Source organism: Humulus lupulus, chromosome 4 (assembly GCF_963169125.1).
Source record: "Humulus lupulus chromosome 4, drHumLupu1.1, whole genome shotgun sequence".
Lineage (NCBI taxonomy): Eukaryota > Viridiplantae > Streptophyta > Magnoliopsida > Rosales > Cannabaceae > Humulus > Humulus lupulus.
This window is the reverse complement of record NC_084796.1, coordinates 137,705,451-137,720,128: the sequence shown is the minus strand read 5'-3', so window position 1 is coordinate 137,720,128 and position 14,678 is coordinate 137,705,451.

The window sequence follows — 14,678 nt, the reverse complement described above, 5'->3', positions numbered from 1 at the left end:
CTAAGATCTCATGAAGTAGACACATTTATGGTTTGAATTAGTTATTGTTTAATGTAACACTTATGGTTTATCAATCTATTGAGAATTACATTTTATGATTAATTTTGAATTTTTTTATCAAAATACAATAATGAAAATCTTTTAATTAAAAAAAAACCATATAAGTATACTTATCAAAATAAAATTTAAAATTTTATTACTATATGTTATGATTTAAAAGCATATTATAAGCGTAAAAAATCGTTATGGTTTATATAATATAACAAACTAAAAATGTTATCAAAATAATCAAATGTAACAGTTGAAAAGTGTTATGAAAAAAATACAAGATTAAACTTCAAATTTATAATAAAAAACTCTATCTAAATGTTATTATTTGAATATTATAGCACCTAAAAATGTGTTATTGAATAGTTTAAGATAACACCGAACATAACATTCAAAAAATGTTATAGAAAAGACTGGACTTTTAATAACATGGGCTACGTTAGCATTTTCAGAAGTGCTATCAATAGTCCCAGATAGCACTTTTTAAGTGTTATGAATACTGTTTTTTCTTGTAGTGTAATAATGGCCATTATAGTATGTGTATGATATAAGTATAATGTTATGTTATGTTTTTATGTTTCTTATGAAATTTATGTATATGAACTATGTGTTAGATTTTTCCTTGCTGGGCATTAGGCTCATTCCTTTTTGTTTATATGTGCAGGAAAATAGCTATAGTGGCGGTAAGGTTCGTGGATGCTTGGGGAATGTGTATCGGTGGTGAATGGAATCAAGGAGTCGAGAGTTCGATTTTCGAGGATGTAGTCTTGTTTTCTTATGGTCTTTATATGTATTTTCCGCACTTATTATGTAATCCCTTTTTATTAGAAATCATGTTATATTTTGTTTTTCAAACAATGGGATCCCATATCCTACTTGATATTTTATGAAAGTAACTCTTATTTCTACAAGTTTCTAATAAAGTTATGGTATTTTCGCAAATGTAAGTTTTATTAAGGATTTGTATGTATAGTTTCGTTAATGGTCCAAAAGTCTAGAGTAGTGGGTCATTACACCATTTGTCTTATGTATGTAACACCATATAGTAGTCTCATCATTTGTTGATGAAGACTTTGAATTCATAATCGCATTCATGTATCACATATCCATGTAGAATTTTCTTTGGTCTACCATTCATAATTGAGAATGGTAGAAGATAAACAAATTTCCATCATCGTTGATTATGCAAAAACACAAAAAAGTAATTAGAAATAGAGATTTCGATTGTTGGGAATTTATGGCTTACAGACTATTTATTAACAATGAATATTAGGAATAAACCCAATAATACAAACCCTAAAGATTAATCAAGAATCTCATGCATAGTCTGAAAGAAAATCTTGAAAATTCAAATATTAAAGCAAGATCTAGAAAATGATATAAAGAGAGTGAAATTACTCCTTCTGCATAAATGGAATCCTTGCATAAATTATAATATAATTATTAAAGGTGAAAATACAAAATATAATGGGAAGTTCAAAAATGAAATTAAAATAGTCTATCTCAGATAGTTAGGGTTTTAAAGAGATACAACCTTTGAATTTAACAATTGAATATTCAAACTTGGGGAACATCAAAAGGCTTATACACGAAGAGTATCGCTTCACCAAGATGGAATGAGATGTGGGATTTGACAAGATTTTGAAACTCACACATGTCAAGAAATTCTTGGTGAGTTTCTTGGAGAAAACTTATAATCTTTGAGAGCTAGAGAGAAAGGGGGGTTAGAGAGAGAAAGAGTTGAAAAGTGTGATCAAAACTTTACAACTCTAATAACCCTTATTTATACTGTAGGCACCATCATTAGGCCAACCCAATAGTATTACGCCACTTAAGCACTTTAATTTGAGTATTTTTAACCTTTCCCTAAAGTCTCTAGGCAACATGTCGCCAGTCATAGGCGACATATCGCCTATTGTGTTTTTCAACATAAGGCTTTTAAGCCTTCTAGCGACATGTCTCCACATAGCTTGCGACATGTCACCTCTCCACTGGCTAGGGTACCCAAAATCACCCTTAAACACCTCCAAATGACTCCAAACTAATAAGTTTGTATCACTTTAGACCAATCAAAGCCAATTATTAATTCCTACAATAAAAACACATATTTTCACTTCAACTTAAGCAAAAACCATTAAGTGTTTTACAACACATTGTGCAAACAACTTAACCATTATATTTAACCAATCTCAATACTAAAAACCATTTATTAAAGATTCCTTACTTTAATATGTTGTTGACTATTTTATTTATTATATATTATCTTAATATTCTCGTACCCATACAAGACCATACTCTCATTAATGAATATTGAATTTTATGATATTTATAATAATTAGTCATGCAATAATTCAAACATTCAATTACAAAAAAAAATGTAATTTTATTTAACTTCCATCATAAAATGTCTTTACATATGCTTTTAGGGTATAAACCCTAACTGATTAATGGCACATCAATGCTAAATCAACAATCTATTTAAAAAAAATGAACTGAATGCAAATGAAAGAGCACATTTGCAATTGTTGCTGTAGTTCGAGGGGAATTTTTCACGAAAAAAGTTTTTTTTGCTATAATAATTGGTCGTGGTTTTTGCGAGCAGCTCACTTGGGGCTGCTCGAGGATCGATTACTGCTACTTGACATTTCATTTTTCTGTATGCAAAGATACGTTCAGGTCTATTCCCCAAATTGCAAATGGTCATGGGCTTTGCATCTGTTTAAGCTCATTTGGGGCTGCTCGAGGTATCTTGGAGAATCTTTGACATTTATCACACTTTTTAACCAACTCCATAGAATCCTCAATCATAGTAGGCTAGAAATACCCTGGTCGTATAATATTTTTTGATAAACTTTGCCCCCAACATGATCTCCACAGAACCCTTCATGTACTTCTCGCATCATTTCCTTAGATTTTTCGTTGGAAATATATCTCAGCAAGGGCATTGAATATCCTCATCAATACAGAATGCCATCGAGCAAGACGAATCGATCTGATTGCCTTTGTTGTGCTCTCGACTTATTTTTTTCTGTTGGTAACAATCCCTATTTGAAATATTGAATGATGGGGATCATCCAAGTGTCGGTTGCTTGTATCACTAGGGAGGATTCTTCTACTTGGATGTTGGGAGCTAATAAATGTTCGACCGACACTATGCTCAGCGTGTCGGCATCTTTGGCGCCTGATAATTTGGCTAAGGCGTCGGCATTGGAGTTCTGGTCGCGAGGTACTTGTTGTAATGTATACTTTTCAAATTGAGCTAGCAAGTCTTTTGCTTTGTTCAGATACGCAACCATCTTAAGTCCCATGGCCTGATATTCTCCAATTATTTGATTGACAACTAGTTGAGAGTCACTGTATATATCAAGTGCCTTTACATTCACATCCTTCGCTAGTCTCAATCCTGGGAGCAGTGCTTCGTACTCAGCTTCATTATTTGAAGCATTAAAATTGAATCTAACTGCACAGTGAAACCTATGCCCTTCAGGGGTCATTAGAATCAACCATGTCCCCGAGTTATGTTCATTTGATGATCCGTCCACGAACAGCCTCCAGGTGGGAGCATTATCTTGGGCTTCGGGCTCTATAGTCTGCTTGATGGCTGGGAGTCCAGTGAATTCAGGTACAAAGTTTGCTAAGGCCTGTCCCTTTATGGCTGCTCATGGTAAATAAGAGATTTCGAACTGTCCTAGCTCAACTGCCCATTTTAATAGTCAACCAGCGGCTTCTGGTTTTTGCAAGACTTGCCGTAGTGGCTGGTCAATAAAACCTACTATGGGGTGAGCTTAAAAGTAGGGTCGCAGTTTTCTGGATGCCAGTATCAAGTAGTAAGCCAATTTCTCTATAGCTAGATAATGTAATTTTGCACCCACTAGCCTTTTACTTATATATTACATTGCCTTTTGAATGTTGTCTTCTTCCCTTATCAAAACAGCACTGCTAGCATACTCTGTTATTGCTAGGTAGATGTATAAAGTTTCTCCTTCTACCAGGTTGGACAAAATGGGCGGTCATGACATATGGCCCTTGAGTGCCTGAAGAGCCTATTCGCATTCTTATGTCCATTCAAAAAATTTGTTTCCTCTGAAAAGTTTAAAAAATGGGACGCATTTGTCCGTTGATTTAGATATAAATCTACTCAGACCCGAAATTCTCCCTATTAGGCTTTCTACATCTTTAATTTTGGTTGGTGACTGCATATCGATCAATGCTCGAATTTTTTTAAGAATTGCCTCGATTCCTCGTGAGTTTACTATGAACCCAAAAAATTTCCTGATCCGACCCCAAAAGAACACTTAAGGGGATTAAGCTTCATTTGATATTTATTCAACATAATGAAGCTGTTTGGGAAAAGTGAGATAACGCCACCACAAGAAATAGAATCTGCACAAAATTTGGATTGACAGAGACATAAAAAAGATTGAGAACATGCAAACCCAAGTAGAACAATGGTGTTCTCAACTTTGATGAAGCTTCAAAACCCTAGGCAAGATCACCACTTTGAGCAAACCCTTGAGAAAACCAAACACAAACCAAGTCTTATACACGTTACAAAATGTTGTCCTAATACTCCCTTTTCCAGCAACAATTGATGCTTGAGGTCTTCTCTTTAGGAAATGAGGATTGAGATTGAACAAGCATTCAACTCTCAAAGTCAAGCACTTTCTTAGAGAGTTCTTGGAGAAAACTTAGAGATTCTTGGAGCTAGAAAAAGAGAGAGGATAGAGAGATATTGGAGAGAGTGATCAAGTCTCCCAAAACACTATTTTTTACCCTTATATAGAGTAGGCACCCTCATTATGTCTAACCAATAGAAACAGACTTGAAAAACATGTCATTTAGAGCATTTACGATATTTCACATAATACAGCAGGTGACGCGTTGCCTGCATGCAGGCGATGCATCTCCTATTAGGGTTTCTGGAAACCCTAGCTTTCAGGCAATGTCTTGCCTCTTGGGTGGCAACGTATCGCCACCCTCTCTAACTTTGGACACTTCCAAAGGTCCCAAAATTGCTCTAAATGCCACCAAACTTTTTGGGAACCCTTAGATACTCTCATGTATCACTTTGGACCCAAATTTATATTTTATGAGTGCCTACAATTTGTAATGACCCTCTAATCTAGACTATTTGGACCATTAACGAAACTATACATAAATCTTACATTTTTACGAAAATACCATAATTTATTGAGTAACTTGCAAAATAAGAGTTATTTACAAATAAACAGAATGCTAAGAAGGATTTGGGATCCCATTGTCTTTAAAAACAAAACATGATTTAAATGAAAAGAATTACATAAGAAAATGCGGAAAATACATATAAAACCATAAAAATTAAAAGGAGACAACATCCTCGAATCGAATAACGCTCGGCCCCTTGACTCCATTCATCATCGATACACATCCTCTAAGCGTCACGAATCTTACCGCCTCTAAAGCTTATTTTCCTGCACATAAAACAGAAAGGAATGAGCCTAATGCCCAGCAAGGAAAAATCTAACACATAGTCATAAACATAAACATAATTTCATAATAACGTAAAGACATATCATAACACATAATTCACTTATTATAATGGCCATTATTACTTGGGGTCCCATAGACTAAACAAGCTTATGCCCATGAGATTAGTGGGGTCCTACCAGCTAAATAGGCATATGCCCACAATCTTTTTGGGGTCTTGTTAGTCAAATAGGGCATAAGCCCAAGCCTACAACAAACACATGCATAACAAATTCATAACACATTCATAACATATCATAACATAACACATACGATAACATAAACATAAACATATAGATTCTAGCCTATTTTCCTTACCAAAGTTACCGGGATAAAATGGACTGAGTTGGGACTTTTTGGAACACTCCTAAAACCATAATGAACAAGAGTGAGTCTAAAGAAAGGAGATGAAATGAAAGAGAATAGGAAGACTAAACCATTAAAAGAAAATATGCTTACCACAACTTAAGTGCTTAAGAACTTGGATTCCCTAACCAAAATAAGAATGAGGTTAGGAAATTGAGTAGAAGACTAAGAGAAAGGAAACATAATACAGAAAGGAACTAGAGTTTTGGTTACCTCAAAGATTTGCAAGATCAATCTAACCTCCACCGAAATACTATAGAACTCACTTCCCAAAGTGTTTGATAAGCTTATGATGTTTAAGCTTATAGTTTTTCCCCAAACCAAGTGTTTACACTCTCACACTCACTTAACACTAGCAGCTTCTGAACTTAGAGCAAATGGTGAATAATGGCTGGGTACTAGGTCCTATTTATAGAGTTTGGGAATGAAAATATCTTGATTTTACTTGAATAAAAATAATGGCTTTTTAGGTGAAAATCATTTGAATAATCGTTCAGCAGAGGCTGAAGACTCGTTCAAAAGATGTTGGACTGTTGAAGGAGTTTGAATGGCTGAAAGGAAATGAATTCAAAAACATTTGAAAACATACTGGAGGAGGCGATATATCGCCCCCTGTAGGCGATATATCGCCTGGGCCAGTATGCCCGAGGCGACCGTGCATCGTTTCGTGTTTTCCGTATTTACGTGCTGCGATATATCGCCCCCTATAGCTGCGATATATCGGCACATGCTGAATAATTAAACACGAAATTACACATTTTTAGCTAAGTTTGAATGGAGTAAACAGCCTTGACTAAGCCTTTAACGTATTCAAAGCTGCTGACTGACCCTATACCATTCAAACTTTACCCTTATTTAATTTAATCCTCCAAACTACTTAATCCTTAATTACCATTCATAACATGTGCTTAAAATCCTATTGGTTGATGTCTAAACCTTATAATATAATAAATATAATCCTTAATATCAGTCACATTAATCAAACCTTAGGTTATACTTAATATTCTTAAACTATAGGTTAAACTTAGAAAATCTATAAGTACTACTACGAGTGTCCAAATAATTCCCGGTCTGAACCAAAAATCCATGGTAACAAAGATAACACTAAACATACTATAATACTACTAACAATTAGCTAAGTAAAGTTCTTGGACTCTACACAATTGAAGCTCAAATTAACATCTTCATTATGTGAATTCTATTAAGTGTTTATACCTTGCTTGTATTTTAACACTTATCATTTATATTTAACAAATCATAACGGAAACATTTCTGGAAGTCCTTGACGTGCTCACCAGCTTTTTTCAACTTGACCAGCATGTCATCAACGTAAACCTCTATGTTATTACTGATCTAGTCTTTGAACATGTGGTTTACTAGTCATTGGTAAGTCGCACCATTTTTTTCGAACTGAAGGGCATGACTTTGTAATAGTAAAGCCATGTATCTGTTCGAAAGTTGGTATGTTCCTCATTAGGTGGATGCATACTATTTTGATTATAGTCGGAGTATGCATCCATGAATGATAAAATTTCATGCCCCAATGTAGCATCGACCAGCTGATCGATCCTTGGAAGTGGGAAACAACCTTTCGGGCAAGTTTTATTAAGGTTTGTGAAATCCACACAAGTCCTCCATTTACCATTTGGATTAGGAACAAGTATGGGATTAGAGACCCAAGACAAATAAAACGCTACCCTAATGAATCCATTTTCCTTTAGCTTCTCGACTTCTTCTTTTAAGGCTTTAGACCAGTCTTTGTCGAGCAGCCTTCTTTTTTGTTGAACTGGTGAGTGGTTCTTCTCTACGTTCAGGACATGGATAATAACTGTTGGGTCGATTCCCACCATGTCTTTATGCGACCAGGAAAAAACCTTCTAGTTCTTCTTCAAAAACTCAACCATCTTTTCTTTGATTATTGTCTCTAAGTTTTTACCGACATTCACAACTCTGGTCAAATCTTTTCTTCTAGTTGGACCTCCTTGAGGTCATCCATGGGTTCAATACCTTCCTAAAATACCCAAAGCGAGGATCTAAGTCTCTATCCTCACTTTGGGCAACACCCTATTTGGTGACTTGTTCACTTGATTGGGCATGTGATTCATTTACCACTAGCAACCTTTTTTCTGCTCCTCTCTCCGATCCACACCTTTTTGCTTTTGTGATCAAAGAGTTATAATACTCTCTGGCTCTTTGTTGGTTTCCCAACACGCACCCAACTCCTACATCTGTTGGAAACTTCATGGCTAGATGTCAGATTGAAGTTACCGTTCGTAGCTTTACCAAGATGGGTCTTCCAATCATGACATTATATGCAGACGGATAAAAGTAGTGAGTAATGTCCTGTATGCAGGTGTTGTTCCTAAAGTGACCGGGAGTCTGATCGACCCTATTGGTACTAATCCCTCACTAGAGAAACCGTAGATGGTTTGGTTGCATGGTTCTAAATCTAACTCTGATAGTTTCATTCTTTCCAGTGAAGATTTATATAGAATGTTCACCGAGCTTCCAGTATCTACCAACACTCGTTTCACCATCATGTTGGTGATTTGTGTTAGGAAAACTTATACAGGATCTTTATTTATTTTCATGTAGATCTAATATTAAACAAGTTAATATGAGATAACCTAGAACATATTTCTAAAATTGAATTCAAAGAGAAATAATGATAAAAAATACTTACATTATACGCAGCGGAATGAATGAGTCATTCCTTCAGTTTCTCTAACCTTTGTATCCTTTCTGTCACTGAGTATTACCAAGAAACTGAACCGATGTTCAATTTTCTTCACGACCTTCCAAAGTATCCTTAGGATCACCTAGACTAGAGTGGTAAATTCTCAACACATGAGATAGATACATAGAGAAGAAGAGAAAAGAACAATACGACTTAGAAAATGACTGATGTTTAGAGAGAATCTAAAACCTATCAGAAAACCAATGTCTGTCATCTAATTTCAACTCTCACTTAGCATTCCTTTTATAGACTCATTTAGGTGATTTATTTAATTAAAAAATCAATAAAATAATAGCCAATTAACAGCCCTAGGTCGAAATTATCATGGGCATTAGGCTCGTGAAATTTCCCATTTGATTATAAGCCCGTTGGACTTAAAATCAAGGCTTGTATTCTTTTCTATTGATTTAATTAATTAAATAATTATTTAAATCCTTTATCAAAATAATTATTTATAATTTGAACATTGATTTAAACTTATTTATTAATTTAGATACCAATTTATCTTAATTAATAAATATGTCCATATTTCTCTTTTCTTCTCTAAATAATATAACTCTGTGAAATTATCCAAAATTGACCTGGTCAACTTTAATAATTCTAATTGATAATTAAATCAATTAATTGAGACTATCTAGATGATTTTATCCAAGGTACAATGGGGACCATGGGCCTATGAAATCAAGCTCCAATAAGTTATCATAAATCTAACAAATAAATTGACTAAGTTATTAATTCCTCGTGACTCCACTAAAGACTCGAAATTGCACTCTTGAATTCATAGAACGCTCTATAAGCATTATAGATACGTTATTAATTATCCATTGTTACAACCATAATTGTCACTCAATCCTCTACAGACAGTCTACAATGAGATGGGACTAAAATACCGTTTTACCCATCATTGTATTTTATCCTTAAAACACTTAGTTCCTTGTAAATGATATTTCAATAAACTAATATTAATTACTAAAATGAGATCTCTATCATTTTGCACCTTGAACCAAACTAAAAGGAAACCATTGTTTCACTTCTACATCAGAAGCTATAGATGTTCACATCTATGATTAACACTCCCACTCAATTATAATACCGAGTTCCCAAGATGTAAGTATGGGCTAGTACGTAGGGTAAGCTGGTAACGAACAAGTTAAAGAACTCAAATAAAACAATCAGTTAGAATACTAACCACTCAGAATTGAGATTGAATTGACCTGTGGTCAACTATATGATATGACTAGAATAGATAATAACGGTATGTTTACTTATCCTATCAACTGTTAATATCGATCTTATCCGATGTAACAAATTAATCCAATCTTATCTACTTTGCTAATGTTCTGGAAAGAACATAACACTACAATGTGTAAGTAGATCATATCGTAGATTGGCAAGTCAGTGTAAATCTTGTGCACTGACTAATCTTAGGACTAACTTATTTTGAACATATAATCATATTTATATTCCACTGTGATTACGTCACTATAAATATGACTAGCTATATGCTCGGGATTTAATAGAAGTTTATATTAAACAAATAATCATGAAAATAAAACATGTGAGCAAAGTGATTGACCAAGTCAAAAAATGATTTCTATTCTTTTATTGATAATAAATGAGATTACAAAGAAATTGGGTTTTAATTAGGACATAAAACCCCAACAATTTGAACATCCATAACCAAGGGATCTAAGTGGGGAATCAAACATGTTGTGAGTCCAGCTCGGAGAAATTTATACTCTCTTCCTCTGTTCGAGCTTTTTTGGGAGTTTACTCCTCGACAGTTAGCATTTCTATATCTTACTTGTGACATAGGGTCATGGCATATCTTTCTCTTGCCTTACCACTGTCGCCAGATAAATATGGTCCCCCACAGATAGTTTGCAAAGTACCAGTGACCGGAGCTAGCTGTAGCGAAGGAGAGTGTTGTAGTAATGTGCTTGCTTGTTGCCTCCGTTAGCCCCTTGCTAGGGGTTTCCCCCTATTCGCACATATCTTCTCAGATATCCCTGTCATATAAGGAACTCGATCTTGTCTTTCAGCTAGTTACATTCGTTTGTATCATGGTCATAGTTGTTTTGGAAACGACAAAACTTGGTTGTGTCCCGCTTGGATATGTCCTTTCTGATCGAGGCTGGTTACTTGAAAGGGACTCTGGTGTAAGTGGCCTGATACACGCATGCTCTGCTATAGGCCAGGGCCATGTAGTTAGTGAACCTCGACTCTATTTGTTCTGCTTAAGGTGCTTGTTATCAGACGTCGTCTGCTCAGAATTTTCCCTTTTTCCTCCATTCTTATTATTATTTTTGTCATTATTATTGTTGGATTTGCTAAACCCACTAGCAGCCTTGGTCGACTCTTCTTTTTTGCCCTAGTCGGCCTTTGGAGACTTTTTTTCATTGGCAATAGCCTCCTTCAACTTGATGTATTTGTCTGCTCTAAAAATTCTTGAGTACTTTTGCCTCCATTTTTCCTTAGGTTGCTCCAAATGGGAGATTGGCGTTGCACCCCAGCGGTGATGGCCATCATCTTTCCCTCGTCTCCAACCGATTTGGCCTGAGCCACTGCTCACATAAACCTCTAGATGTACTCCTTTAGAGGTTCTCCTTCCTTTTTTCTTATATTGACCAGCTGATTGGCCTTTGTTGGATGTATCTGACCAGCATAAAATTGTTCGTAGAATTCCTTGATGAACATCTCCCATGAAACTATGCTGGCTGGAGGAAATTTGAAGTACCATTCCTGGGCAGCATCAGATAAAGTAGCAGGAAAGATCCTACATCAAGCATCTTCGGACACCTTTTGGATGTCCATTTGTATCTCAAACTTATTCACGTGAGATACTGGGTCTTCTCATTCAGTGAAGTTGGGTAGTACTGGCATTTTGAATTTGCTTGGGATCTCTGCCATAGCAATTCTGTTGATGAACAGGGTGCCATTTCTCCAGTCATAATAAATATGGGAAGTTTTATTCCTGACCAGCTGTTGTGCATCCTGATTCAGAGCATCTATTTGAGCCTGAACAACAACTAGTATAGCAGGGGCAGGAGCGACCGCAACAGGTGGGACATGCTCATCGTTCTTTTCCCTTCGGTCATTGAGTATGTCCCTTAAGTCCTTATCCCTCCGTCTCTTCTCGCTTGCACCTAGTCGGTCAAAGACGTTGGCTTCTTTGGGCTTCCAACATTCTGGCTTGCTTGTCGGTTTTCCATTGGATGAGGGTTTTGCTACCCGTACCTTTACTTCGATTGTCGACCAGTGGTTCTCCTATTATAACTGAAGTCCCCTTCGTTGTAATTATGGACGTCTCTGTACTGCGATTTGTGAGTACGCGACATGTTGTATGCATTATCCCCCTCTCTTCTCCCTAGGCCGTCTCGATAAACAAGAGGAGGCATGCACTGGTCGTTGGGTCCCTAGACATTGCTCTATCGTGGGGGATCCCGGACCACAGAACCTAAGTCTGTCTGCCTCCTGCTTTCTGAGGGACCCTGTCCCCTTCCCGGAAGGTTTTTCTCGTCTATTGCGAGACATCTTCTAGGACATTGTTCGTCCCTATTTTTTCTGTGCTACTGTATACTACCTCGACCAGCATGAGAGGGTTGACACTACTCATTATCTCTAGCAGGATTATGAGGTTGTCTTTCCTACTGGGCAGCTGGATGTTGTTCCGACTACTGTGGACTTCTCGGGTCTTGTTGGTTTGGAGGACATTGGTGATGCTCTGATCATATGTTTTGAGGAGGATGAGGATTTGGCGTTAGGTCTGGCTGGGAGTTTTGTGCAGGTGGCAGTCCTCAAGCCAACTGAATGGCCACCTCTAAAGCCACTGTCTCGTCTCTTTGTCGACGATCCATGTCTGCCTGTATTTCGCTCAATTCTTGACGTTTTCGGTCGAGCTCCCTCTGTTGTATCACCCTCATTTCAGCCACGTTCTCTTGGTTAGCTCTTAAGGTGGCTAACTCATCTTGCAACACTCCCAAGGTCGTTCTCAAGGTTCCAACGTCCATCTCCTCCTCTTCCAACTCCACTTGTGGCTTATCCTCTGTCACGCCTGGTAGAGGAGGTGGAATTTGTGGATTTTCCAATGTTTTTCCAGCATGACCCGTCCTCCTAGTGTTCTTAGCCATCGTGTTAGATCTTAGTTTCCTTGAGTTTAACTCTCAATGAAAGCACCAAAATGTTGACCCTGAATTTGATCAACGACATGGAGTCACAAAAATGATATCAATAAGAGAATTGAATTCAAGAATGTAAACGAAACCAAGATTTTATAATGGTTCAGCCCCAGAGATTGGTAATAGCCTACGTCCACTTAGTGTGTTTATTAATGTAGAAGAACTCCAAAACTTGCAATCAACAAATAAGGGTTCACCGAGTTTCACAAGTCTTGGAGATAGATAGAAATGTTGTGTATAAAATCATTGTTTCTCTCTGAATACAAATTCTTGTGTGTATCTCAAATGAATCCTATGAGTCCTATTTATAGGCTTATGGATGTATATATGGGCCTATGGGTCGTCCTCTCCTTGCATTACAAGCATAGTAAAACATAAATGACATCAATTACATTTGAATTAATAAATATCCCTGAAATATCTAACTTATAACCGTTTCTGAGCATTTGTCTCGGTCCCACGAGCAGATCTGGTCGCATGCTTCGGTCTATCTTCTCTTCCGCTTTTCAACATATTCATTTCTTCTAGCGAGCAACTCAATTTCTTCTGATACTCTAGTCGTAGGTCGACCAATCCTTTATTAATAATCAATCGTGTGATGTTCATGTGCCTCTTTAACATGCCACGTCATCATGCAAATATTTAGGAAAGCATAATCTTAAATAAATCTCCTTTTAGAAATATTAACTAATACTATCAATATAAACTAATGGATCAAGATCCAACGGCTAATAATAAAGTAACCATCTATGGGTAAAAAAAAAAAACCATTGAGAAATAGTCCACATGTTAAATATATATTTTACTAGATAGTTAAGAGTTAAATAAATTATATAAGGACCCTAGAGCGAGTTTATTAAATCATTGGGTCACAAGTGAATTTATTTAAGAGGCCTGCAACATGATTTAATGTGTTTGGACTCCCATAAAATCAAGAATTATCTTTAGACTATGTTTGATTTTTAATCATTTTTATTATATAGATTGTTATTTAATAGAAATTACTAGCATATAGTTTGGTCATGGGAAGTTTAGCATTGAATTATATTCCCTAGAGTTGTGTAAGATGTGGCGTAAAATTATTTCAGCACATTTTAGTGCTTGTGCTCCATAGTTTCGACCAAGACTAAGTGAGAGGGAACCAAGGCTATTTCAAATTTCAAAAGTTAATGGGTGGTTATGGGAGGTTAAGGGTTGATGAGAGGGAGTTTCCTACTCATTTTTTACAGCCATTTTTGAAATCCACGAATAGCACGTTTACTAAACTATAATCATAATTGGAATAAATCAATAGAGAAATGAATGGGAATATAATATGGAACAATCAGAATTAGTAATTGTACTATGTTGCTTACTAAAATTAACTGGAAAGGGAATCATAATCATTTTATCTCGTTTACCTAATCAGGAAACGTAATCGGAATGCTTAAATTGACTAAATTGTCATTTTTTTTTTTAAAAATATTTAAGGGGTAAACATGTCTTTTTATTTTTAAATATAACAAAATAAATCAATGTTTTAAAGGTAATTCCATTCCTTGAGAAAATGAAAGGGGAAGGAATCCATTTCTTTTCTCCATAATTTATATGGGTCCCACTAACTTCTTCCATTACTAAGTTTAGTAAAGAAATAAATGGGAATCATTACCGCACAAATGATTCCCATTACCTTTAAGTAAACATGCCATAAGAGAGGAAGATACAAAAGTTGAGAGAAAGGAAAGGAGAAAAGGAAGAAAGCCTTGGCTCTCTAAGGTTTCGGCCAAGTAGTGATCAATGCAAGGTGAGTGTTGAATCCAAATCTTTGTCTTCTCTTTGATGATTTTGGTCATGATGATAATTCT